Source organism: Pinus tabuliformis, chromosome J (genome assembly GCF_031772625.1).
Source record: "Pinus tabuliformis cultivar Carrire ecotype Pingquan chromosome J, CPIR1, whole genome shotgun sequence".
NCBI lineage: Eukaryota > Viridiplantae > Streptophyta > Pinopsida > Pinales > Pinaceae > Pinus > Pinus tabuliformis.
In genome coordinates, this window is record NC_142295.1 from 667,569,577 (window position 1) to 667,597,205 (window position 27,629).

Consider the following 27,629-nt stretch of genomic DNA (forward strand, 5'->3'; position numbering starts at 1 on the left):
ATGTATTTTGCCTCGATATCGATCATGTCGTAGGGTTTGTTGGTGTTGGTGGTTAGAAACTAAGAGCGATCTTCACAAATTTGAGTTTCATTGGATGTGTTATCACTCAGGTTGTTCCCTAAAGTTGTAAGAAAGGGAATATGGCCGAGGTAACCATAGACCAATATTTTAGATATAGATTCTAGCCAATCTGCATCCAGAGAGGGCTCTCTCTTTATAATTTAGCTTTGTTTTGAGATATATTAGGCTAGCTATGCAGTACAAGGGTTTTGTTTTGAGTTTGGTTGGAGGAATGGAGATTCAATAGAACAGTGAGGTAAAATTGAAGAGTTTCAGTCCATTGGGCATGATGGAGTCAAAGGAGGATAGCTTCCTGGATTCAGTTTCTAACTAAGGATGGTATCACAGAGCAAGGTACTCAAATATGGGACAAATCATAGGCTGAAATCAGATGGAATGGAGTCAATGGGTGAAGGGAAATTAAGAATCCTTCATCATGTTGACAGAGGGAAAATGGCTGACTACTATTAAGGAGCAGTTAAGAATTCCTTAGCAAATATTCAAGATGAAAGAATCAGGGGAAACAGGAGAAATTAAGAATTTATTGTTTATTCTAATTCTGAAGAAAACATTGTTAATAACAAAGACTAAACACAGAGTGCAATCAAGCAAATTCTAAGTTATTCTTTCTCTCCATTATTTAGATCATGAAACATAGATGATATAATAAACATAGAAACTATAAAACACAAGTTAAAAGGACTTATTGATCCATAAGATGATTCAAGAATTCTGTAACATGGTCCTCAGCGTCAATTCCTCATTCAGTAAGCCAGACAAAAATGGTTCCAATAGCTTTTTATTCCAAAAAACTTTAGTATTACAGTCAAAAGCTATGAACACCCACCAACCAACCCCAAATACTTCGCCTGGGGGGTATTTATACAAAAAAATCAAAATATATTACAAAGTATCTAAAGAAGATAATATCTGATGACAATTAATGCATTTTACAAAGATAGAGACAGACAGTCTCGAAAACAGGGGAACAATAAATTGATGTTGTGCTGGTTGTTCCATCTTTATGAGATGTACCGGAGGTAGGTGCTGCGAGTCGGTTTGCAGCTGCCATCCACTGATACTCTGTGCTGGTTGTTCCGTCTTGGCTAGACTTTCTTTGACCCTGATGTGATGCGCTTTGACCCGCATGACTCTGATTCATTTTTGTTCTCCGCATTATAGTAGATGGTTCAAAATTTTCAATTGACCAAGGATACCAAAGATAAGTTTATAGAATTTCTAACATACTTTGCCACCACTCTGGTCCTGGTAATTTATGTCTCTGAAGCTTCCTCAAAGTTTCGTCAGTTTCTGTGTACCTGAAGAAATTAGGTTGGATGGTGAACAGATGCTTCACCTCGTGCTCAATGTAGAACAAATTTTCAGGCCGTCATAGAGGGCTTGGCCAGATGGAAGTGCCTTCTCTCCTGAAGTACTTGATGATGTATTAACTTGATCCATAGCATATGTATTCAATTTAAGTACATAGTCTTTGTGTTTCATCAAACGATCATTACTTCCCAAAGGACTTGGCAACCCTTTTTTATGCAAGACTATAAATTTTTCTGTGAAAGAATTAATCTCTACCTGCATGTCCTGGAATCTTCTTTCCAAATTTTGCATCAAAGTTCTCATGGTTATAACTCTCTTGATGTCTAGAATGGTGCCTGTTCTGTCTCTCATTTCCAGTGCTTCCATCTCTTCGCCTTGGTGTTCAAAAAATGTATTAGCCGGTTAGCTTGTTCAAGCATCTGTCCCAATAAAGCTCTTGTTTTTTGAATCTTCACTTGGGCCGCTCTTATCAAGTCAATCTGCTCATAAATGATTTGGATAGACCTCCACACATCACTAAGGGATTGATTGATGTTGGTCGACAAAATTCCTCTGATTTCTGCTATAGGTTTATCCAGAGAGAGATCCTTTTCTAATGCTCTCACCTTGTTCTCCAGTGCTTTGATTTCCCTTGTTTTCTCTTCCACATTCATTTTGGATTTATCATAATTCTTTTCCACCTTTGCCAATTACTCTTTGACCAATTTCAATTCTGATACTTGCAGCTTTAATTCTTCCATGGCTTTTATCAGTTGTTCTGTACTCATAGTAGTACGGCTTCCTGGTGTTGTTGCTGAGGTACCTATGATGATCTCTGTTGTTGATGCTGGGACAGTGGGAGGCAATGTTGTTATAAGTGTGGAGGGGGCAGTAGTGACTGTTGGGACTACTTCAGGTGGCTGGGAGGTCGACTCTCCCTGCTTTTCTTGTAGAGCTTTCTCCAATGCCTGCTCTGTCTCATTCAATCTCTCATTCAGTCTCATGAGCAAGTCCATCATGTCCTCTTCAGAATTCTGTTGTACAACATCTACAGTCTGTGGATGCATGGAAGGAGGCATTTTAAGTTTTTTTCTGAGGGCAGCAATGTCCTCTTCTTTCTTCCTCATCAGTGCCTTTATGCCTTTGGCATCTTTGGGATCATGTCCCAGTTCAATGATGATCTCCTCCAAAGACTTTATCCTGTTGTCCTTAGCTAGAGAAGAGGCTTTCTCCAAATCTAACTGAGCAGAGGTATTATTCAAGGAGTTTTGTAATTTATGAGCCAACATTGCTTTATCAACTAGTGTGGAGTAGACCATCTCTCCAGTCTGTTTATGAAGCTCAATCTGGTCCATTGGATGAATATCCTTGGCCAAGACCTCTAGATTTGTCCTGATGTAATCAGCTGCTGATTGTGGTTGTTGCACCTTGGGCTTAAAGTAACTCATTATCATTTTTCCCTCCTTAATATCATAGGCAGACATCAACCTTTGCTGGTTTGTGGGGGCCATCTTAATATACTGGTTGTAAATTTGCAGCCTCAGTGGGTCATTTCTAGCCTTTATCTCTGTGAATGTTCTTTTGATGTCAGAGGCCTGCTTACCTGATGGCCTAGTGGATGAAACTTCCACACTATGCTGCCTTTCTAGCTCCTGCCTATGTGAGCTAGTTGATGTCTCTATCACTAGGGAAGTTTGCTGGCTGGTTACCCTCTCACCTCTTAGACTTTCAGTTGTTTCTTCAAAGATTTCCTCTTCTGACAGAGGATTGAGTCTTTGCCTTTTTTCCCCTAGTTGTTCTGCAGGCCCACTGATAGGTGTGGCTTCTTCCCTGTCTCTTTTCTTGCCTTTTTCCTCATTTAGAGGAGTTTGCAATGCAGGAATCTCTGCTGCTTTGGTTTGGACCAAGGGAATTTTCCCCTACTCATGAGTCATTGCTTGCTACTCTGTGTCTGCCACTTCCTTGCCCTTAGAAGGCCCTATAATTGGTGCGCTAGTTTCTTGTACAGGCTGCTGTGAAGTTCCAGTAGAGGATGTACCCACTCCAGTTTGTTGAGGCAACTTGAAAGATACTTGTCCTAAAGAGTCCAGGTCAAGGGTCTTTTCAAGATCTTTCATAGCTTTTTCCATCTTTTCTTGTTCAGTGATTTCTTCTATTAATGTACCCTCTACCCACTCATCCTGATTAGCAAATTGTTTAATTTCAGGGATCCTATGATGTATATAAGTCGATAGCCTGTTTCTTACTTTTCTGTAACTTATAAAGCTATTTGGGTCATATGGCACCCACCAGAAACTTTTCTTCAATTTAAGGTCCTCCCCTAATATCTTATCAGCATCTTCCCATGCCTCCCTCTTATGGATGATAAAAGGGCCTAACTGGCTTTTTATTCTCAGCTGAGCCTTTTTCTTTACATTACAAAAGTGGGTTAAATCTGCATTGATAAGCTACCTGAAATACTCCAGTGCAAATAGTCTCATGGGCACATATTTGGGCAGCTTTAATGGGCATAATTCACATCCATATATTCTAATTTCGGTGTGATTCTGGTAGAGGTACCAGTCACCTATCTTGTATTGTCTGGAAAGCTGTAAAATCTTCTTTATATCACCAGAGAGCCTATGAGGAGATGCTCCTATCAATAGAGTGGTGGTTGGATGTACAAACAGGTCAATGAATTCACAGTAGGTATAAGGGGATTCACAAACATTGTGGAAGACCGAGGTCCAAAAGATCACAGACCTCCTCTCTCCTTTGGAATCCAATTTCCTGATGGGAAATGAAAAGTTGTCTGGCTGATAATATAGCAGAAGGTGGTACATGAATGAGGTGTACTTGAAAACTCCTTCTCTGTCCAGATTTATGAATTGCTCATTGATTTTATTGGCAATGAAAGAGGCATAATCATATTTGACAGTAGGGGGTTGTCTTGGAGTAAACATTGACAACATAACTAAGATGGTCTCATCAACAAATTCACTGGTTTTGAATCCCAAGATAAAGGATATCATGTCAAGAATAAGCCTACCTATTTTAGTAAACCAGGAATGCACAGAGGGAGGTGGGCCTTGGGGCTGGAAATCTAGTTTCATGAATAATTGAGCAATCTGGGTTATTTTTGAATTGGGCAATTGAGAGCCTTGCTCAAGCAAAAATCCCATGGAAAGAGGAGCAAGGGGCTGAGTGGGATGGAAGTGTAACATCTCATTGATAGATTCAGCAGTTATGTAAAAGAGAACAGTTTGGGATGGGGTCATAACTGCTTTACTGACAGGGTCATAGTTGGCACAGCATTGGTGAATAATATCTGGGAACACATTGACTGAGGGAAGGTAATACCTAGGAAGATTGGATTCCCATATTCCATAGATATCAGAGTTGCTCAGATGACTATTCCTAATTCGGCAAAATGCCTGGAGATGGTTCATATCACCAGATAACTCTTTTATTTGAAAATCTCTATCAGCCAAGGGTAACCAATCCAGGTCTTTATGAGGTGCATTGAGGGGCGCGACGTTCAGGGCTACAGGAGCTTCCATGTTTGGTTCTTGTGTTTTCAAACTGGAGGTCGGGCTTCTATAGGAAAATGGTATTAAACAGCGGTTCTGGTGTTCTCGTATGGAATTGTGGACTATTTTCAGCTTTAATTTGGCTCTTTTAGGTATAATTCCCAGAGGAAAATCGAATTTACAGGGTAACTAGTCGAATGGATAAATACCTGGCTTAAGGAGACGAATTGTGCAATTGCAGGTTGAAATAACTGATGGCAGAGCGCGTCGCTATGGTTTCTCTAGCAGGGTGGCGGCCTGTATGCTTGCGCAATCAACCGGATGTAATTTGCATGGAAGACTGCTCGTAGAGTAAAATGACGAAAATGACCTTTTCTTGTGTTTTTAGTGAAATTTTGGTTTGGTGGGGTTTTTTGGCATTTATTGCATGGCTGACGTCATAGTGATGGGACGTTTTGTCATGAAGTGGAGGTATGGGATGGTGACATGGAGAGATGACGTGTTCGTGACGTTAGTTGAGGGCCGGCGGGAGGGCGGTAAGCGGTTTTAGTCCGCACCGCTTATGAGCCAGAGTGGTTACGAGCAGGGAGGCAGTGAGCAAGGCGGGAGGTTGACACGCGTCCTAGGTACGGGCGTAATACCAGCCTTTCCCTAGGAATTAACGTGCGGCCGATGAGGGGGTCGTGATATGATCGTGGGCCGTTGGATGAGTGGGTCCAGATCTGATGGTTGTCGATCAATGGAGCTGGCAGAGGGTTACGGCGTAGGAGGCCCATGTATTAAACATCAATAAATTATATCGGGGCGACGTTCATTGGTTGCGAGGTGGGTTTAGTTATTAATTAACCAGGTGTTAATTAATCCTAAAGTTTGCACACGAAGGGTTATTACAAGGTTTCGGGTAAACCTTTAATCCCCATTTTCATAATAATATGGTTTATATTTAAACCGGGGCGGGGTATGTAGTAATGCAGGGTTTTTTAAAGATTTATATTATATGGGAAAGGGGAATGAGTGTTAGGGAGTTATACAATAATGTTTAGTAGTTAATATGAGAAACGATGTGAAAATAAGCACTAAGTTATAAAGTTTAACAACTTAGGCTTAGGGGAAAGAGTTCATATGTGATTTTGTACAATCCCTTAAGTAAAAAATGTTTTACTTAGGTCTTTTATGAAATGAGATGGAGTAATTTGGGGATATTGAGCAGATCTCAACACCTTGGGGGAGATTAGTGAGTGATTTAGGGAAAGGATGGAGGGGAGTTAGCCATGCTTTACTTGCCCTAGATGCAGCCACCTGCCATGGTACTTGTGATACCAATAAGATGAATAATTTTGAGAAACAAAACCTATCACAAGTTTCTTTCAGCAACACCAGAACTGCCTACCCAGCCTACTGTACCTAACATTTTTTCTTCTTTTTGGGTGCATTTGGACTGGCAAACCCTCATCATTTTTTTTTCTTAGCATGATAAGCCTATCTAGATTTGCACTTATTTCTTCCAAGGGCTCAGATTAAACTGTTGAGCTCCTTTGCTTCTCTACCTATCTAATTATCCGCCAAAATTGAACAGTTTGGACAGATTTATTCTCTATCTCTAAAACAGGAAATTGAAACATGAACTAGCCAAGATTAAGCTGTTTGGCCATTCACTAACCGTGACAAGAGTTAAAAAACTGCCCACAATCAAATTATTGCAAAGATAGAATAGTAGTGGCATTTTGAACTTGCACACTTTCCTGGTCTTTTGTTTGGGGTTCATTTTTTTTATTTTTTTTACCATCTTATTCTTTTTGCCCTTTGATTTTTCTTTTAGGGCATACCCTCTTTTCATTTTTAATTTTTTGATTCTTCATAATATGGAAACCTTTGCAGCAAGAAAATGTATGAACATATTGCAAAGTTGATCAAGTCAATCATGAAATATGACACCTATTGGTATAGCAGCATAACAGGATGAACTCAATATCAGGTGAATTCCCACTTCATTTTTCTTTGACTTGAAAATTTGCATTCATATTCTTAAATATGAATTTAAAATTGACTTTGAAAATTACTTCATCCATGGAGTTCACTCCTTCATTCTTCCTATGACCTGCAAAAACATAGCACTTGCCTGCAATACAATATTAGATGATGGAGGAAGAAAGGCATATAGTCTCTCTTATTCCGAGAAATATGTAAATCATTACGATCATTGCTTATAAAACAAGTCCAAAGATGATATACAAACAAAATGCATTTATTTACCCCTTGAGGAATGGTGGCCAACCTAGACCTCCTAGCGGTATTTTGTTTACAAAATATTCGTTTTATAACCAATTAGAGTGATTCCAAAGCCAAGTTGAATTGAATTAATATGGCTACCTCTAGTATAAACAGGTTTTAAAAATGGTTTAAAATGATAGGGTAAAAATTACAAGTGCCATGTTTGATAGAGTTGCTTGTTAATTTTTAACTATACCATCAGTCGTTATTTAGAGTGTAACTTTTTCGATAAAGATAGGATCAATGTGATTCCACTTGGAGATTAAAGTAGATTCATTTTTGTCTTTCCAATAGAATCAGGTTTTAAAAATTCTTAGGTTTTATATCACAAAATTGGTGATGAACAGGCCTAGGAGGCAATGTTTTACTATGTTGGTTTGAAGACATGCAGTCATTAAATGTGGCATATTTTTTTCATTTGACCTCCAAATGGGATGATTAAAATTGTGTATTGATATATACTTGAATACATATCTCCCATATAAACAGGTTTATAAAATAATATGATTTGATATGTTAAATATTCCAATGAAAATTCAAGACCTAGAATTGTCACCATGCAGATTTTTCGAGAAGCAGTTAGTATTTTAATAATAACTTTTTCATATGATACCCGATTGAGGTGACTCAAATTGCTTTGGAAACTAGATTCCAAGGGCTATCTTTCCTATGAATTTCAGGTAAAAATGTTTCCATTAGACACCTCAAATATAGGTTGTACTAACTCTGTCCTCAACATTTCACTTGACCCCTAGTTTTGATTTTGATCACATTTTTATTTGTGATATAAATTGAAAATTTCAAAATGGATTCAAAAACTAGATTTAAATATTTCAAAATGATCCTATATGGTTACCCAAAATAGGATTGTTCTTACTACATTTTTCCATGTAGTCCTTTCAAATGAATATTGAACAATCATTTGAAGAAATATTCATGACAATTTGAAACAAAATTATTATGGAAGTCAGTTATTGTGAATTCATTCTACTTGTTTATTTATTCTATTCTATCCTATTCTATTTTAGAAAAATAATTCATTCTCTCAAGTATAAGAGAATTTCCAATGCATCCATTTCGTAACAAGATCATAAGTAATCTCATATCCAAATTTGAAAAATATACTTTAATGAATGTTTGGACATGAAAATTTATCTAATCATAAAGATTTGATGAGAAAGAATGTTGAAGAATGGAGTAGTGTTATGACATAATGACTAGTTGAAACCAAGTTTTAAGATGATCTTTGTTTGTTTGGCTCTCATTAATTGTCATAGCACAAAACTCTTCTTGTGGTACTTATTCAAAATCTTGTATGCACAAGGGATCTTGTGATATACATGCTATAAATTCTTCAATTTCTGGCTCTAATGTTTGATCTTCATTGCATGCGATCCATGACTCATTCACTTCCTCACAAATATAGCTAGAAGAAAGTTCTAGACTCTCTTCCTGTGGATTATCTTCATGGATGTTTTGTTGCTCTTCTATCCTTTGACATAAAGATTCATCCATAGTGAGCATTCTATATTGAGGACAAGGACTTGAGAATAGTTTTGTGGTGACAGACCCTCCTTCTCTAAATGATTTCCTTAACATCATTTTTTTAGATATTGTCTTACAAATAGATTTTGTAGTTATTTTTTATTTTATTTTTTTGTTGGGGGGTTTTGTTTTGGGAATCTACTTTTAGGATCTCTATTTCTAGGCATAAAGAAACATAACTAAGAGAATGTATCTTAACTAATTTTATTCTTTATATATATATATATATATATATATATATATCAAATTTTTAATGTTTTTGTTTATCTTCTATTTGACTATGCTGATAATTGCCTCCCTGGCAACAATGCCAAAATGTTGAGCTAATTTATTAACACAAATTAACACAAGTATTCATTATCAATCTGGGTTTGTAAAACTTGGAGGCAAGTCCACAGTGTATGGGTATCAGATGTAGCCAAGCTTAAAAGATAAAATTTGAAGAATTAAGGAAGTACATATTACAAATATAAACATATTTTAAAAATTTTGAATTCACTTATGTAATATGTGAGGGATGAGGCTCCTAACTTAGGAGAACCAGGTTGTCCTTCCCTACAATACTACTTTCATGAAAATAAATCCAAATAACTAATTAACAATAATTTATGATGCGGAAGATGTAAAAGAAGAGGCTCCTAACTAAGGAGGACCAGATTGTCCTTCTTCACAATTCTACTATATCATAACCACCATTGCTTCAAACCAGAAATGCAGAAATAACTTCAAATAAGAAAAGGAGAATGAAAGTCAGTTTTAGTTCAAGATCAAATAGAAGGGGAATTTAACTTAAATTCCTGTGTGTCCCTTCATATGTAGATTACAATTAAACCAATATTCATTCAGAAATCATCACACATTAATTGAAATAAGCAAATCTGAAACAAAACAAGTAAACAAATCTAAAGCAACTAGTTCATGAAATTTAAGCTAGTTAACAATGAAGTGTACTTAGTTTGAAGTGGGGTCCCTACACCCTTGCCTTGCACACTTGAGGCTGCTATCAAATGCTGAAACTTCAATCAATCATCCACACCAATGAACAGTAAAATGAAAGTAGAACAGGTTCTTCTAATTAATCTCCAATATTCAAATGTCTCAGCATAAAGTTATATAAAAATTACATATCATAAGCCTTCAAAGTTTTGGCTTAAATAGAAGATCATGAAACAAACTGATCTAAAGTCTCTCTAACAACTATATCTATTCATATCCATCTATCCAAGTCAAATCCATCCAATCTATCACTAGAAATATGGACAATCCCATGAAATCATAAAACTACCCTATTTCCTAGGGATTTTCTGGATGACTAGTCATGTTTGACCAACCTTGACCATGCCTAATTTAGCTTGTTTTGACCAAACCAATTGGAATTATTTCAGTCTTAGTTCCCAATATTTCCATTCATGTATCTAGCTCAAGCCCAAGTGTCCTGCAAATATGTAATCCACATAGCCATTACGGGAATTTCTAATTCTGTCCAAAAATACTCTTAAAACCCAATTTTTACAAAAATATCTAAAAATTGAAAGACATAATTTATTTGCTTGAATATGCATAATAAGGTCAAAATAAGGTGTATATGGATGGTATATGGTGGAAAATGATGGAAATTAGGTGGAATTTAATAAGAAAAATTTGATCAAAAACAAGGACCAACAATGTTGAATCAAAGAAATAGGTTGGGTTTCCTCATCACTACTGTTATAATCCAACCATAAAATATCCTTGAGTTCCCGAATATATCTTGTAGGTGGGTATAAGGTAACATTCTTCCTAGAGTCTATATGTGAAATGTACATATCACCATAGCGACATCCAATATAAGCATCAGCCATGGCAAGCCATGGTCATCCCAGAATCAAAGGATGTCCTCCCACTGGATTCTTTGGCTGAAGCACAATGAAATATGCGGGGTATTCCCATGAATCTATAGAGACAACCACGTTGTCCAATAGTCCATCGGGCTTGATTTTAGATATATCTACAAGTTCAAGCATGGTGGGTGTAGGACGAATATGGCCCAACCCAAGTTGTTCCATGGTTTTCCTGGTCATCACATTGATGGTCACCCCTAGGTCTATTAATAAATTAGAGACAAGGATATCACCTATCCGGACAAAAACAACTGGGTTTCCAGGACCTATGTATTTCTCCATTGATATGAAACCTGTCATCAACGTAGCTGCTCTACCAACAAACTGAATGGTTTGAGGTTCTACTCTCTTCCTCCCTGAATTTTTAAGACATAATTCCTAAATGATATTTGTACAGATGGGAATTTCTCGAAGAGCCTGAAGTAAAGGAACTTTTATACAAATATTCCTTAATTCAAAATCCAGAGTGGACTCGGGGTCACTCTTCTCCATGACCAACCACTCTGGATAAGGGGGCTGGTTTGAAGAATATGGTGAATCTGAAGGTATGAGAATGGGCTGAAGGGTGACATTGTTTTTCGAATGATCAGGATTTACCTCCTCATTTTTCTCCTCAATAATAATCGTGGATTTTTTTATTTTTTTTTCGGTTTAACTACCCTTCCGGATCTCAATTGAAGCTCAAGTATCCCAACCGGTAGGGTTCGATAGGTAGGAAGAGGGGACATTCCAACCAAATGAATCAGTTGTACCACCTTATTATTAGGATTCGGTACCGGTTGAGCAAGTATTTGAGGTGTTCAAAGGAAATGGTGGCAATGATTGACTCTACTGAGGTAGAGAGGGAAAATATGGTTGTGACATATGGTGTGGTGCATAGGAAGGAGGATATGATGGCATCTGAGTAGGATAGGAATGATATGAATGTTTTGGCCCTCTCCATCCTTGTTTCCAAGGTTTAGAGGACTGTCCATGATGAAAATGATTCCCGTGCTGCCAATGTTGAGAGTGATTATTATTATTATAATAGAAATATCGAGGTGCATTATATCCATAAAAATGTGGTTCAGGAGCCATACCTGCGCTTACCTGTGGCCAGTTTCTTCGTGCTCCCATGGCATGTAATGGCTCAAGTTCAGAATTCTCTCTTTCAAGTACAGTTTTTAATCTAGGCATGGAGGGGCATTCATCGGTGGCATGGTTCTCTACACAAATAAAACATTTATTATCACCTTTCGTATTAGCAGGACACTCTCTTAAAGGACGTTTTTTCCTACACTTTGGACAAAAAATAGACAATGATTCTTGTTCCTTTTCTAATTTTTGCTAAAATTTCAAAGAGTCTATTTGTTTGCTAACAATATTTATTATTTCAATTTTCATGTTGTCCATTTTATTCTCCAAGCCAATGATCATAGCATATGTAGTTCCCAGTTTGTCAGTTTTGCTTCGACCTCCTCTTGTGGATCTAGATTGATTTTTGGAGAACTTCCTGCACAAGTTACAAATTTGTTCAAAAGTTTTCTATGCAATGTCTCCTTGTCCTAACAAATTCAGATTATGTCTAGAATCCTCAGTAATTCCTAATAGGAACAAGGTTCAAATCGTACTTAAATAAAATTTGTGCTTGGACCTTTGGAGTATATACAAAAATCTCTCTAAGTAATCCTCCAAAGTCTCATCATCACCTTGTACAATAGTGAAAATCTCATCCTACATTTCTCTAGTTTTACAATATTCCTAATATTTATTCAAAAATACTCTCTTCATTTGGTCCCAAGAACTTACAATGATTCCTCCTAGTCCCATGAACCAGCACAAGGCTAAATCCTTTAGAGTTGCAGGAAACAACTTTAATTTCTGGGCATCAGAAGAATAATTATAACTCCAACACAATATATCAAACTCAAAAAGAAATGAATCTGGGTCTTCATGCACCTTCCCATGAAAGTGTGGAAGAGATGAAGGTGAAATATTCTTCATTTGTACATTCACTTATGAGTTCACGATTGGAAACCCAAATGTGGATTGCTCTTCATTTACCTAGTTCTCCTCAGTCTCCTCTGCATGGTCTTCATGATCAGCCATTGTTGTGCCTCCAATCGGACCACTTATGGAAGGTGAAGGTTGACTAATATTGAATTGAATTTTTTAATCATCATTAACCTCCTTCTTCCCCTTTTCAAGTTGCTTCACACCTGAATCATTGTTTCCAGAATCTAAGTGGATTGTTCTGGCGTGATGAGTCTGGATTTTCTTGGACTTTCTACCTGCAAAAGAAGGTCCAACATGAGAATAGTTTTTAGATTTTTCAGTATTTTGTTGGCCCTTATTGGGCTTTGAGCCCCTACATTTCTTAGGCATTCATTTAAAAAAAATCAAATCCGAAAAACAAAATTCAAATGCTTATAAAGAAAAAGGATATGTTAATTATTGCAGTGAATAAAAAATCAAAACTCGTAAAATCCTTAAAACAATAGAAGAATGTTGTAGAAAAAATAATAGCAGACTTACCCCTATTGCATAAAATGGAAATTTCTTACCAATTTCAAATCGCCTCCCGGGAACGGCGCCAAAATGTTGGGTGTATGAATTACAGTTAGGCAGACTCCTTCAACACTTAATTTTCAACCTGGGGGTTTTGTAAACTTAGAGACGAAGCACAGGAAATGCCAGAAATTATATGAAATTTTCCAAACTTTATTCCTACTTCCTTAATTGTAATCTTGCAAACTCAAAAAATAAAAGATCACCTAACAATTTACACCAAAGGTATTCTAGGGTTGGAATGTGAAAGAAAGTACACTTGCAGGAAAATAAATGAAAGGAAATCTCAAACTTCTTGTAAATAATCTTGACTAATGAAAATGTAAATATATGTTTATCTTTAGTACAGTTGTGTCCCAAGTTAATAATTGGACCCTTGAAGATATCTGACTTCTTGTAGACCTTTCTCCCTACACTAAGCTATTATTCCTATACTTCTACAATGTGCTTGCACTAGTACCAAATTGAAGATTAGGTATTGGAAGCATATCTTACACCTGTACTAAAGATTTATTTCTTCACGTAGGAGCTCTAAGCCTAAGGACTCGAGCACTTTGTTCCGGTATCAGGATATCAATTCCTTTACCAGAACAAAGATTCCTACACCAAGTTTTCCAATTCTTCTTATAAGAAAATAAAGAATGTGTTAACTTAGGAAAAGGACTTGCAAAGGTGAACAGAAATACGCTTCAGCCAATTAATTTCCAAAGTCAAAGTGAAATCTTCTTTAATCAAGGAAATTCTTAATTCAATCTAAAGAGATCATCTAATTGTGATAGTAGGCTTCAATCCTATAATAGTTATCCACACAAACCCAATCTGCATTCATAACCTTCTTATCTTAGAAAGATTCTCTTTGAAAATGATTAAACATAAAATCTGATCTTTCCGTAAACAATACAGATACATGTTATTGTGTCACAATGATGTTGATTCTTGAAATACCAAAGCGTATTGAATTCAAAATATCAAGGATACTTCGGAATGAAAATCACACACTACAGAAACGCATTAAGGTTCACCAAACATATAAAATAAAAGACTATTATTGTAATGAACCAAAGGAATCAATCTGTGAAACTGTAAATGCACTACTGTAGGAATGTGTTCTTGCACAATCCAAGGAAAAATGATATTAAACTTCGAAGAAAAGAAATCATAAAAATAAACTCAATCGAGCATGCACACCATGGATCCGTCACACAGTGATGAAATCAGATCTAAACTTTGCAGAAGAATAAAAGCATCTATTTACTTCACACTTTGCATTAAATGAAATTAACACACCTTAATCGAAAAAGAAGAACACGAGGGAAAATGAGTTGGGTTGGTTGGGCCCTAGCCAACCAGCTCATTTCCCTGTTTAGGAAATGTAAAGATTCAGCTCTTAATCAATGCATCAACACAAAATTACAATGCAAGATTGAGAAATCATGGTGCAGTCCCTTTCTATTAATAATCAGCAAATGTACATCATGAGTTCGAATCCAGCCTAGAACGAGGGCGATACCAACAAAATTACAGAAGAATGAAATTACAATATCCTTGCTATAGCTATCGCTCGCTACCATTTTCTATCTGAATCCTATATTTTATACATTCATTCAGGCCTGCGGTTGTAACCAAATTACATCAATTGTTTCAATCTGAGCCTCTCGACTATAACAAAATAACAATAACAGTTCATACTAAGCCTTTCAGCTATAAAAAACACTAATCTAAGTATTCAGCCGACGACCCAATATCCACCATATCCCTGAATTTTCTCTCCGGTCTGAGCCAACTCGAGTTGATCATTCTAGAACAAGGTTTCCGCGTGAGGTGGTGAGCTATCACGACAATTAAGGATTCTCTAGCAGTGCAGGAATCCTACCTAGTCTCGACCATGCTAACGAGATGATTAATAAATTTCCTATCAAATACTTTAGGAAAATAAATATTAGTTGAAAATATTATTAAAGGTAAAAAAATCTATGAAAATGATTAATTAAGCATATTCGTAACCATTAAACATGAAATATAGAGCTAGTGCAGGAAAAGGCACGATTCTTGGACTAGTGAAGGAATAGGGAGGTTTGCAGGGTTAAAACAAAGGTCTAAGGTTATGGTTTTGAAGGGAAAAGGGGTTAGAAATGGAGAAATTTATCCTACCCATAGAAAACTCAAATCCTTTGATCTCGAAGTGGAGCGTGCACCAGGAAGATGAAACATGGCATATGAGGAGGCTCAAATGGAGGAAGAGAAAAATTATCACAATATCTTCTTTACCATGTCAAAGAAGGTTGACAAGTTGCTTGTAGAGTATGAGAAGACAATCAAGTTTGAGAAGAAAGAGTCAGAAGACCATGCATCGTTAAATCATGAAGGTGGAAGAGGAGAGCCTCCTAAACCACCCTCTCCATCCTCTAGTGACATTTCTTCTTCTTCTTCTTTTGATCACTTTAATAGGCATCATAGGAATACATCTAAGAAGTTGTTTTTTAAGCTAGATGTAAAGTTTGATTTGCCCACATAAATGGAGAATGTAATGAAGAGAAACTAAATAATTGGATTAGACAAATCAAGGTTTATTTCTAGATTTAACAAATCTAGGAAGATGAGGAATATATCCAATTAGAATCTTTTTGGCTGAGTGGCACCGCTCTCATCTAGTGGGAGAGTAAGTTGAAGAAAGGCAGCAAAAACTTGCGTAATCTCCTTTCTTCTTAGTCCAATTTTGTTTCTGCATTAAAAGATCAGTTTTATCCCTTTGGTTATCAACAAAAGGATTTAATGGAATGGAAATATTTAAGACAAGTGTTATAGACATTTTTGGGCACTGCAACCCCAATCATAAATGTCCATAAACCAAGGGCTCCTAAGTCCCTAAAAGTGTTGTTCCAACCCCTAAAAGAACAAGGTCAACTGATTACATCATCTCCCAGAAGTTCTCCATGAAAAACTACTCAGAACTGGTCAAAACTGGACCATCTCACCTGCTTCATAGCCAAGTGCGTTGCATCCCACCTAAATGCACACGGGAGCTGCGATGCATACTGAAAAGCCCTTCTATGGGGTGCGATGGGCAAGAGTGGACAAATGGCAGGGTCAATTTGCGAGGTGGAAGATCATGGAATCTTCCAGAAACTTCTCCTGTGACACTTGCCTCTCTGCATTCGCCCAGGGATGAGTAAGAGATCATCAATCTCCAAGTGGAATCAAGAACTATCAGAGAGAGGACACTAATCAAATCTGAGAAGCTGACTCATCCCCCTTGCAAACATCTATATATGGATCCCTCATCCCAGAGATCCAGAGGCTGGAATTTTGGATCTTGTAAGGAAGTGTTGTTGGTTTCTTGGTGTGACATCATAGTGTTGGGTGATCTAAGCTTTTCATGAGGTGAAGAAGGGCTTTCTTGTTGAGAGGATGACACTAGGTTAGAACAATTGGTTGTAATCCTCTTTGCTATTCTTGATTATTAATAAAGCTATTCAAGTTTTCCTCCACATTCTTGTATGATTGATGATATATGCATTTGTTTGGTCAATATATATCTGGTCCTATATTGTTTATGATAGTAGATCTCTGTTCTTGGATAGTGTTATGCTGCTTTGATTCTACAGGTGCTCTTTGAATCTAGGTAGACGAGGAAGCGAGTGGCAAAGATCTATCAAAATTGTTATAGATCTCACCCAAGAATATTATAGATCATATATGAAAATATAAGATAATGCAAATAAACCCAAAAATAATATGAAATGATTCTTTATTGATCAAACCCTTATGGTAGGGCAACACCATACATTCACTCCTTAAGGAAGGAGAACACTCCACAAGCCATATGCATGTTCATACAATAATTCTTCTCTTCATATCTCTCCATGTGGAGTCTCTAGCCTTTATATAGGCCTCATACATACAATACCATGCATCATTACCATGGTTTCCTCATACCATCAACTAATACCATGGGCCCATTACATTATTATTAACTACTTGTGGTCCCTTACATGACATGGGTTAACCACCTTATTTATTACTATGGCCCATCTCATTATTACATTATTACCTTGGGTACCCCCCTTGGTACCCCATATTATCCCCCCTAGGTATATAACATTCCACCCCCCTAAGCATGTTTCGTCCCCGAAACATGGGAAGAACACAAATAATAAGATCTACTCAAAAGAGTAGTCCACTAATACCATGCACGTGCATCTAGCCATCCAAGAGAAAGGTGAACCCTCGATCTCGCTGGTGCCTCGCTCGCTTGAGATGGAAGTTGACTGTGGTAGCTCTTCTATGTGGATGTGTAGTAGGTGGATCTTTGTTCCTCTCGATCTGTCCTGCGGGGTTTGTTGTCCATGTGGCTAATTGGTTGTCATCTTGATGGTTGTCTTGTGGGGTGATGTGGGTGATGATATGTTGAAGTTTTAACCCACGGTGTCTTTTTCTTTAATTCACCCTGCTGTGGTGCCTGTTGTCATGGCTTCTTTTCTAATATGACTTCAACCACTGAACCCTCGTCAGATGTGTCAGCACCTATAACCTGTTTTGCTTCAGCCTCTGTTTGTGTTTGATTGTCGACCATCATTGGCTCATCATCATATGTGTAAGTGTCATTCCCTGGAACATGTTCTGCTTCAACCCCCTTGGACTCTACATGTTTATTAATGGAAATATCTTGTAATGTAATTTTCTTCTTTTTATACCAGAGCTTCAGGAATTTCTTCTGTACATTAATATTGATAGTACCCCCTAATTCCATCCAAGGGTATCCCAAAACAACATCCATGTTATCTATATCTGAAGCATAAAAATCACCATGAAACACATACTTATCCATAGAAAGCTTCAAATCCTTATAGATTTGAACCTCCTTATCATCAACCTCTGTATGTTCAATTTGTTTTGCTGGGACTTGCAATTTCTTTGCCAAGTTGACATTTATAAGATTTTGTTTGCAACTCGGATTGATAGACACAATGATTTTCTCCTTCTGAATCAATCCATGAACCTGCAATACAGAGATACCAGCCAAAAATAACCCTTTTCGTTCCTTGGTTTCCTTCTTTCCTGTAAGAATAAAAGCTTTGCTAGGTTGTGTGTCTGTCTGTGTGTGCTTATCCACAAGATTTGAGTTACGGTCAAAGCGCTCTATAAGAGCTTTTTTGAAGGCATCCCAATTCTGAAAAGGTCCATTGCAACGCTGATGCCATTCCGCCCATTGCCATCGTTCATTGTCCAGGTACCTGGTCCCCTCCATAAGCTTAGTCCAATCATCTAGGATCTGATTCAATCTGAAATACTGATCCATTTGTGCTAGCCATGTTGACGTGTGAGAACCGTCAAATTTATACAAGTCCCTCGAACTCCGATCTAGGCCCGCCATCACAAAAATATTGGTGAAAAATTGAAATGGTCACAGATCTGTCAATATTGCTCAGAATCTCTATTATAACCTGTTTTTAGAAATGGTAAAATCACTCTGCATCTGCCCATGTGGTAGAAATCTTGATCCAGACACTTGAAATTTCAAATCTACGCTGCTACTCTCCCGCAGTCACCCAAAATTTCTGCAAAAAGAGCTGATTTTAAATCAGCGATATCTCCCTCATCCGGACTCCGATTCGACTGATTTTTTTTTTGAAATCATGTGTTTTTTCACAAAGATTCTAGATCTACAATTAGATCTTGCAGATCTATAACCAAGACTTCTAGATCTGCGCCGCAACTCACTGTCCTGAAAATTGTCTACAACCCCCACTGATTTTTAAATCAGCGATATCTCCTTCATCCGGACTCCGATTCAATTGATTTTTTTTTTGAAGTTGGGTATTTTTTCACAAGGAATACAGATCTGCAATTAGATTCTGTAGATCTGGCACCAAAACATACATATCTGATCTGAAAATTCGCCGCCCCAGAAACCCTGCAAAAATGAAAAAAAATTCTCCACGGTTTGCCCAAGAAAGTGCTTTGATACCACTTGTTATAGATCTCACCCAAGAATATTATAGATTAGATATGAAAATATAAGATAATGCAAATAAACCCAGAAATAATATGAAATGATTCTTTATTGATCAAACCCTTATGGTAGGTCAACACCATACATTCACTCCTTAAGGAAGGAGAACACTCCACAAGCCATATGCCTGTTCATACAATAATTCTTCTCTTCATATCTCTCCATGTGGAGTCTCTAGCCTTTATATAGGCCTCATACATATAATACCATGCATCATTACCATGGTTTCCTCATACCATCAACTAATATCATGGGCCCATTACATTATTATTAACTACTTGTGGTCCCTTACATGACATGGGTTGACCACCTTATTTATTACTATGGCCCATACCATTATTACATTATTACCTTGGGTACCCCCCTTGGTACCCCATATTATCCCCCCTAGGTATATAACAAAAAGGGAGAGGAATCAAGAAAGGAACCAAGTGTAAGACAAAGGTTGGTCTCCTTTGTTCCCCTCTTATCTACTTTTTATAAAGGAAAACGAAAGTGGTTTTAGTTTGTTTGTTTCTAAGGTAGCTACCAGCCTTAGTCAGACTAGCAGCTCTGCATAGACACTACCCGATAAAAAAATGGCGACTCCACTGGGGAGCGAATAGATTGTTTGTTTGTCTATATTTGTTTGCTTTATAAACTTGCAGACGGAGCCTGAAGTCAAGCCAGCTAGCCTTCGAACTGCATTTGCTATGCAAGTGCAAAGTAGATCAATGCTGCTTCAGTCTATCTCCGGGTTTTGTTTATGAACTGAACAATCGATTTACAAGCTCTCTAATTTCCCTTGTGGTGGCTCTAGTAACCTCCTTAGATCTACCCCTGTGATTTATTTACTGACTACCACTTGCTCGGCCTAAATCCCTGAACTGTTCTGCAAACTGTGATCAAGAACTGGATCAAAAGTCTCGCACTGTACCATCGCACTTCCCGTGTGTTGTAGGTGGGATGCATACTGGAATCCCTGTGTAATAGGTGCACTGATCAAAAAGGGCTTATTTTGCCTCCAGACTTTGGTTTTTCTTCACTTTTTTTAGCTCTAGTCAGGAGTTTTGTTGTCTGTAGTCAGTATACCTCTGTTGGAAACCCCCTTCCTTGCCATTATTCTGCCTCCATTGTGCAAAGAACTGTAAATGTTTTTATGTATTGTGAGCCATTTTCAGTTCTCTTTTACAAAGAAGTATCATAATTGAACTTTCGTTTCTTGATTTGGAAGTGTCGCAAGTGTCGTTTTCAGTCATAGAAGAGTATCTGGTTGTTCTTGATATTCGATTACACTGTTACTCTTGTATTTGATTTGAATTAGTAGTTTTTCAAGTGTCGAAAGCAAGTTTTCAATTCCAAATAACAAAGTGTCATCATTGTCTTCATTTTGTCTTGAAAAGAAACTTGTTAGTAATGTCTCTTTGAAAATAATTCATATTTGCGGTTAGCTTTCTTTATATTAAGAAGGCTGAAAAACAAATACATGCATGTGCATTTGCATTTAGACTGTTTGTTGGTTTGATTTAGGATAGTGCATATAGTGTGTGCTCTCTGCTCTATGTTGAAAGAATATCGTCTCTCTTTCCTTAGTAGCTAGGATTTTCATTGCAAAAAGAAGATTAAACGATTGTTTATTATCTTAGATTGCATTTTAGGAATTGTTTATCTACATCACGTGGTGAACCTGAAAGGCAAATTTCTTAAGCATGATCAACTGTAAAATAAATTTAATGAATCTAAAAACTCTTTGGAACCTAACGCACAACATTTAGAAGTCTAGGCTAGAGACGTATTCTGGCGTCGTAAAGCCTGGTAACTGTTGTTTTCATTGATGGTTGGGTGATTCCTCCACTTTGAGACGATAAGTGCCAGTACAGACTTGTGCTCCCACGTACCGTCAAGTATATATTGGGAGACCACAATAGGCTTTATCCTTTATCCATAGGAAGCCGTGTCTACCGCCCTATTGATCGCAATGCACTGAACACAGCATTCGGGAAGATTGACTGTCGTACCGTAAAAAGTATTCTGCAGTTTTGCGATTAGTTTGGTAATCCCTCTGTCTAGATTTCCAGAGTAGTCTATTTAGTTCCTTTTCAGACTCCTTAAAGGAAAGGGTCCATCTGAGCACTTGTCACTTCAAGCTCATTAAAAATCGAAGGCGACTAGAGTCATCTTTTGTTTTTTCTCGACTCTTAAAAATTGAAAAAACAAGTTGTGTCAAAGCGTCTAAAATTCATTTAATTCGGAAACATATTTCCCCTTGATTTTTAGTTGATCGAGTAATCCGCAATCGTGGAAGAAATTCAATTGAAACCTCGTCGTTCACGGAGGCTTACGAGTCAACCGTCTTTGTCTCCAAAATCAAAACTGTTACGGACGAAGCGAACTCATTTAACCGGTTCAAAATCCCCTGGTAAAGTTAGAACAAGTGTTCCGACACCATCGGAGACTCTGGTTACTCCAGACATTTCTGGTATCCCTACCTCTATACAAGAAGTTCCGTAGCCACCAAAGGACAGCAGAGTTGATCCTAGTCTGAAGGTAAACACTTGTATTACTAAACTGGATCCATCTACAGCTGATTCAGAAGGTGTTATTCCCCAAACATCTGTCACTGCAGAATCTGTACCTTCTTCGACACCGAAAATATTTTATGGACCTGACGGTCTGCCTCTTCCACCTGGTCTGATTGCTATAGAAGAGATTGTGGAGGATCCTCCATCTAGTACTCCATCGCAATTTGGAGTTGGGATCACCCTATATCCTTCTTCATCAGAAATTAGTCTACCGTTATTGGAAGCTCCTATAGAATCGCTAGGAAATCTTTTGGATAGACTAGAAATGTCTGAACAACCATCGACATCTAGGACTGTGTCATCTGACACAGCGATGGCAGAACTTCCTGCTGCCACTCCAACAATGTTCGTCGGCATACCATCTGCCCCAACTAGCTCTCAATCACTAGATGGGTCCCACTTAGGGGCTATTTCAACAGTATCGTTCTTTCCCGTTTGTTCATCCGGAATAATATCCCGGAACTCTTGTGTTGAGTCTCAGTAAATGGATCCTTCACGGTGTCAATTTTGGCAGTCCGGTCCTCAAGGGCAAACCATTCCTTTAAGTACCGGATTACCGCCGTATGGGGGGCAATATACCCTTTCATTGTCTCCTCCGGGAGGACAACCATACGACAGTTCACAACAAAATTCAGGTTATGCTGGAATTATATCTAGCGGTTGGGTGCCAATACTGCCTCAACAACCAAGAGTTGTATACTCGATGCAACAATGTTTACCTATGTCAAATATACCAACTACACCGGCTATTGTGACGGTGTCGTAAGTACAAGCGTTACCTGTTGTATGCCAACCTCAGGTTTCTCAGGTTGTAATGCAACAGCCTCTTATCCCTACGACTCAACCACAATCGCCAACTAGTGGAATGACACAGGCCCAAACGGGTACAATTACCCCTCATCTTGGTCAAACAGCCAGTATTGGACAATAGCACATGGCTTCACAACCGTGGCTGGTGCAATATCAACAACCGCAATTCCAACAAGTTTACCAAGGATCTGAGCAACAAATCTTTTCAAATAATGGGCAGTCGTATATTCAAAACGGTCAAAATCAACCATTCTATAATGGTTATGCCCATCAACTTTACCAAAGTTACCAGCATCAAATGAATTATGCTGGTATGTAAAGACCAACTACTCAGAAAATTCCATCTTATCCTGGGTATGCTTCGCCAAACTTGAATCAAAAGTTACCCTTCGTGGCGACTTTAGAGTTATTGGATCTAAATCGGCTAACGAACGATCCAATTACTTACGCCCCTTGGTGGCCAGCGATTCCGCATAAACTTCCGTTAGATATTCCTAAATTTAATGGAAATCCAGGTGAAGACCCGTCGAATCATGTGATGACCTTTCATCTATGGTTTTCATTAAACACCCTAAGCGATGATTTGATTAGGCTTCGCCTTTTTCAGAGAATGTTAACTGGTCCGGCAGAAAAATGGTATATCGAATTACCTAGAGCTTCGTTTGATAACTTCAGTACCCTAGCCACAACCTTTTTAACCCATTTTCAGTTACCCATAAGGTACGAAACGGGAACAGAACTTCTTACCAATTTCAAGCAAACGACGGCCACTCACATATCCGATCATATTCATGAGTGGTGACGTCGTCGTAGAATGGTAAAAATGTATGTTCCTGATCAGCTTTTAGCTGAATGGTTTATTAAGTCATTATTACCTTCCATTACAGAAGATGTGGCAAAGGGAGGAGTCGTCACTGAAGAGCAAGTTATTGCTCGTGCGCAATATTTAGACTTGATTTATACTCAGTCTGGCACGCTCTACGATAAAATCCCTGACGCTCCCAGACCAGAATTTTTCGTTCCTCCTCCTCCTAAATCGAACAATGACTCTCATGCCGGCGATGGCGTGATTGGTACAACAGACACGAAATCAACAAAGGCTACATCTAAAAAGGCCCGTAAGATTTCTAGTCAAAATGCAAAAGAAGAACTTCTTGCCTCAGAAGTAAATGTCATCTCAACTGACAAAGGCAAAGAAACCAAGCAACCAGGAGGCAAGAAGAAAAACAAAGGGAAGGAGAAGAAATAGGAAGAATCATCACCTGAAAAATCTTCTGCAAACCCTCCTGGAGATAAGAAACCAAATCGTCCATGTCTTATATGTGATGAGGATCATTGGACAAGAGAGTGTCCATATAAAGCAGAGCTTAGAAAATTCTTCAAGAATTCGAAAACCTCGGCGGTATTAACTGATCTGTTTCCAAATCCAGGAACAAATCTGGTTGCCAGTGATAATGCTTCCCCGTCCCAAGTGCTAATGTTGTCGATTTCGAAACAGCAAAATGATGCTTTGATAACGACAAGGAATAAATATTACGAGAATCCACAGCTGTCGAACAACAAGGATAAAGATCAACCTAGTAGTTCGACAACAACTTCGACAGAAGTTGCGCCACCCATCATTCCAGAGCTGACAATAAAACCGCCAAAGGGAGTAGTACACAAGTTGACATTTAATCCGCGTGCCAGAGCAGCACAACATTATAATATAGTGGAAGATCTGGCCCAATCGCCATCCGCTATGTCGACACTTGAAGTACTGCAGAATTGCCCCTCCGAAAAGTAGGCTTTATTATCAGCAATAGGTGGGATTGACCCAAAGGATTCTAATCTTGTGTCCTTTAATCACAAAGGATATGACCCTCAGTTACCAGCTCAACTAGCTTTCCTCATTCAAGTGAAAGCCCTCAACAAAACTGTTCACCGAACAATTATTGATGAGGGGGCATCTACATGTATTATGTCGATGAGTTGCTGGAAAACTTTAGGATCTCTACCCTTGTCATGATCTTCGACAACACTTAAAGCATTTGATGGACGAACATATACCCCATATGGGATTTTAAGTAACTTGCAAGTTGAACTAGGGGGAAAAACAGTAGAAATAGATGTTGAAGTAATCGACGGAAACCTCGATTACAACATCCTCCTGGGAAGGCCCTGGATATATGCTATGGTTGCCGTTGTGTCGACCTACTTTAGGAAGAATGCATTTCCCTTTCAAGGAGGAATTACAATCGTCGACCAACAAACATTTCTCCCCAATAGTTCCCAAGTTACGGGAAGCATTCTAATGATCCATGGAAGCCCCCATTCGCTTCAAAATATCAGAGTAGGCCTACTAAAAGACCCTATATTAATGGGGACTTTTGCATTCCCACCTCCAATCAATCTGGCGGAAGTGGCGACGGTAGGAACCTGCAATATGATATCTTCTATTCAAAAGATCTCAGAAACCGATATTAACATGGATCATCTGCAGGTATTGCCTCCAAGCCCAATAGAAATATTGTAGCAATCAATGTTTTTGGCATGGGAGGCAGACCCAAATCAACACTCATTAAGCGTTTGGATAGATAGGTCTAAGGAATATGGCACCCCTTCAGATCCTTGGTCGCAAGTGCATTACACCGACGAAGGAATTGTTCAGTCAATGATAATTGACGGGGTGCCATGGGAAAATTACCACCATCGTTCCCATCTTCCGGATTGCCAAGAAGATACTCCTGATGACCTTCATCATCCTTCAGTTTTTTATTTTCTATCAAATACTGTAAACACGGTGGATTCTGAGCAAAACTTGTCCAATATTGAAGAGACTATCGCCATAAATATCTCGACCAAAACAGATGTTGTAGAGAATATTTATGTTGGCAAATGTTGTTCTCCTTCAGAACTGGAAATATATAACGCTCTTTTTCACAAATTCAGAGATGTCTTTGCTTGGTCATATGATGAAATGCCAGGCATTGACTCGAGTATAGTTGAACACGAAATAAAGATGTATCTAGATGTCAAACCAGTACGACAACAGCTACGGCAAGTGCACCCCAAGAAAGCCATTGCCATCAAGGCAGAAGTTGAAAAACTTCTCCATGCTGGTTTTATTTACCTAGTTCCTCTAACCGAATGGGTATCGAACATTGTTCCTGTAATGAAAAAACAAGGAACGATTAGAGTGTGTGTCGATTATAGGGATGTAAATCAAGCTTGTCCAAAAGACAACTACCCTACACCCTTTGTTGACCAAATAATTGATGAATGTGCCGGATGTGAAATCTTTTCATTTATGGATGGAATCTCCGGGTATAATCAAATAAATGTCCGCCCACAGGAGTAGTCAAAGACTGCATTTATTTGTCCGTGGGGCACATTTGCATATTGAAAGTTACCCTTTGGGTTAAAGAACGCAGGGGCAACATTTCAGATGGCAATGAATTATGCCTTCCATGACATCAAAAACATCGTTCAACCATATCTCGACGACCTTCTGGCTCATTCGCGAAAGCGGACCGATCATCCACAGCATTTGAGAGCGATATTTCTACGTTGCTGACACTACAAGATACGACTCAATCCACACAAATTTGTGTTCTGTGTCAGTTCTGGTCATTTACTTTGCTTTGTAGTCTCAAAGGAAGGGATTCATCTCGACCCATGTAAGGTTTAGGAAATCATAAATTTGCGTCCACCTTCAAATTTTCTTCAGATTCAGAAACTCCAAGGGAAAGCAAACTTTCTGAGAAGGTTCATTCCAAATTACGCCAAACTTGCTAAAGGTTATACACATATATTGAAAAGGAAGTACCCTTTGTCTGGGATCACGTCGCACAAGCTTTCTTTGATGCTTTAACAGAATCCCTAATGAAAGCATCATTAATGTACGCTCCTGATTATCAAAAAGACTTTAACCTGTATCTAGCTGCAGCGGATACAACCATCGCAATGGTTTTAGTTCAAGAAGACAACGGAATTGAACATCCTATATATTATTTGAGTAGAAACTTAAATGATACAGAAAGCAAGTATTCCTATGTTGAAAAGCTGGCTCTCGCAGTTGTTCAAGCGATACAGATATTTCGACACTATGTCCTCTTTCGAAAAACTACCATTTTGTCAGATTGCAACCCCATGACTTATATATTGTCGCAACAGTTGCTGGGGGGGGGAATATTCAAAATGGATAGCAATCCTTCAAGAGATTAATCTGGAATTTGTAAAATCCAAATCAAAGAAATCCCTGGTTTTTGCGGAATTACTATACGATCTCCCATCGTCATCCAATGATGAAACATCCGAAGAAACCATCGTGGACGAATCTTTGTTTCTGATATCTTCCAGCAATCCGTGGTATGGAGATATAATCATCTATCTCCAAACCCAAAAATATAGGTCTAATACCTCTCGCTCAGAACAAAATCGTATTCGATACCAATCAAAAGACTACATGATCATCGGTGATACACTTTACCGTCGTGGTGTCGATACAGTTCTGAGGAGGTGCCTCACCCATGAGGAGGCCGAAAAAGTCCCGAATGATTTCCATTCAGGCACGTGTGGGGGGCATCAATCCGGTTACGCTACGGTGCAAAAGATATTACGAGCAGGATACTTCTGGCCAACAATGTTCAAAGATTACATAACAGATGTCAGAAGTTGCCATGCATGTCAAACTTTTGATAGCAAAACCAGAAGACCACCCGCACCCCTGCAACCAATAGTTGTTGTTGGACCATTCGCAAAATGGGGCATAGATTTCATGACATGTAACCCCACCTCGACCGGGGGCATGGGTGTATCATAGTCGCGGTATACTATTTTACCAAATGGGCCGAGGCGATGCCTACATTAAACAACACCGGTGAAACAGCTGCCCTTTTCTTTTTCAATCATGTAGTCGCTAGATTCGGCATTCCACAGGCCATAGTCACAGATCATGGATCTCATTTTCACAATCACATGATGGTTGAATTGGCTGCCAAATTGGGGTTGTCCCACGACAGCTCTACTCCGTATTACCCGCAAGCCAATGGACAAGTTGAAGCAATCAACAAATTCCTGAAGCGGATGCTGCAAAGGATGATTGGAGTCCACAAAAGGAGTTGGCACCTGATCCTGTACT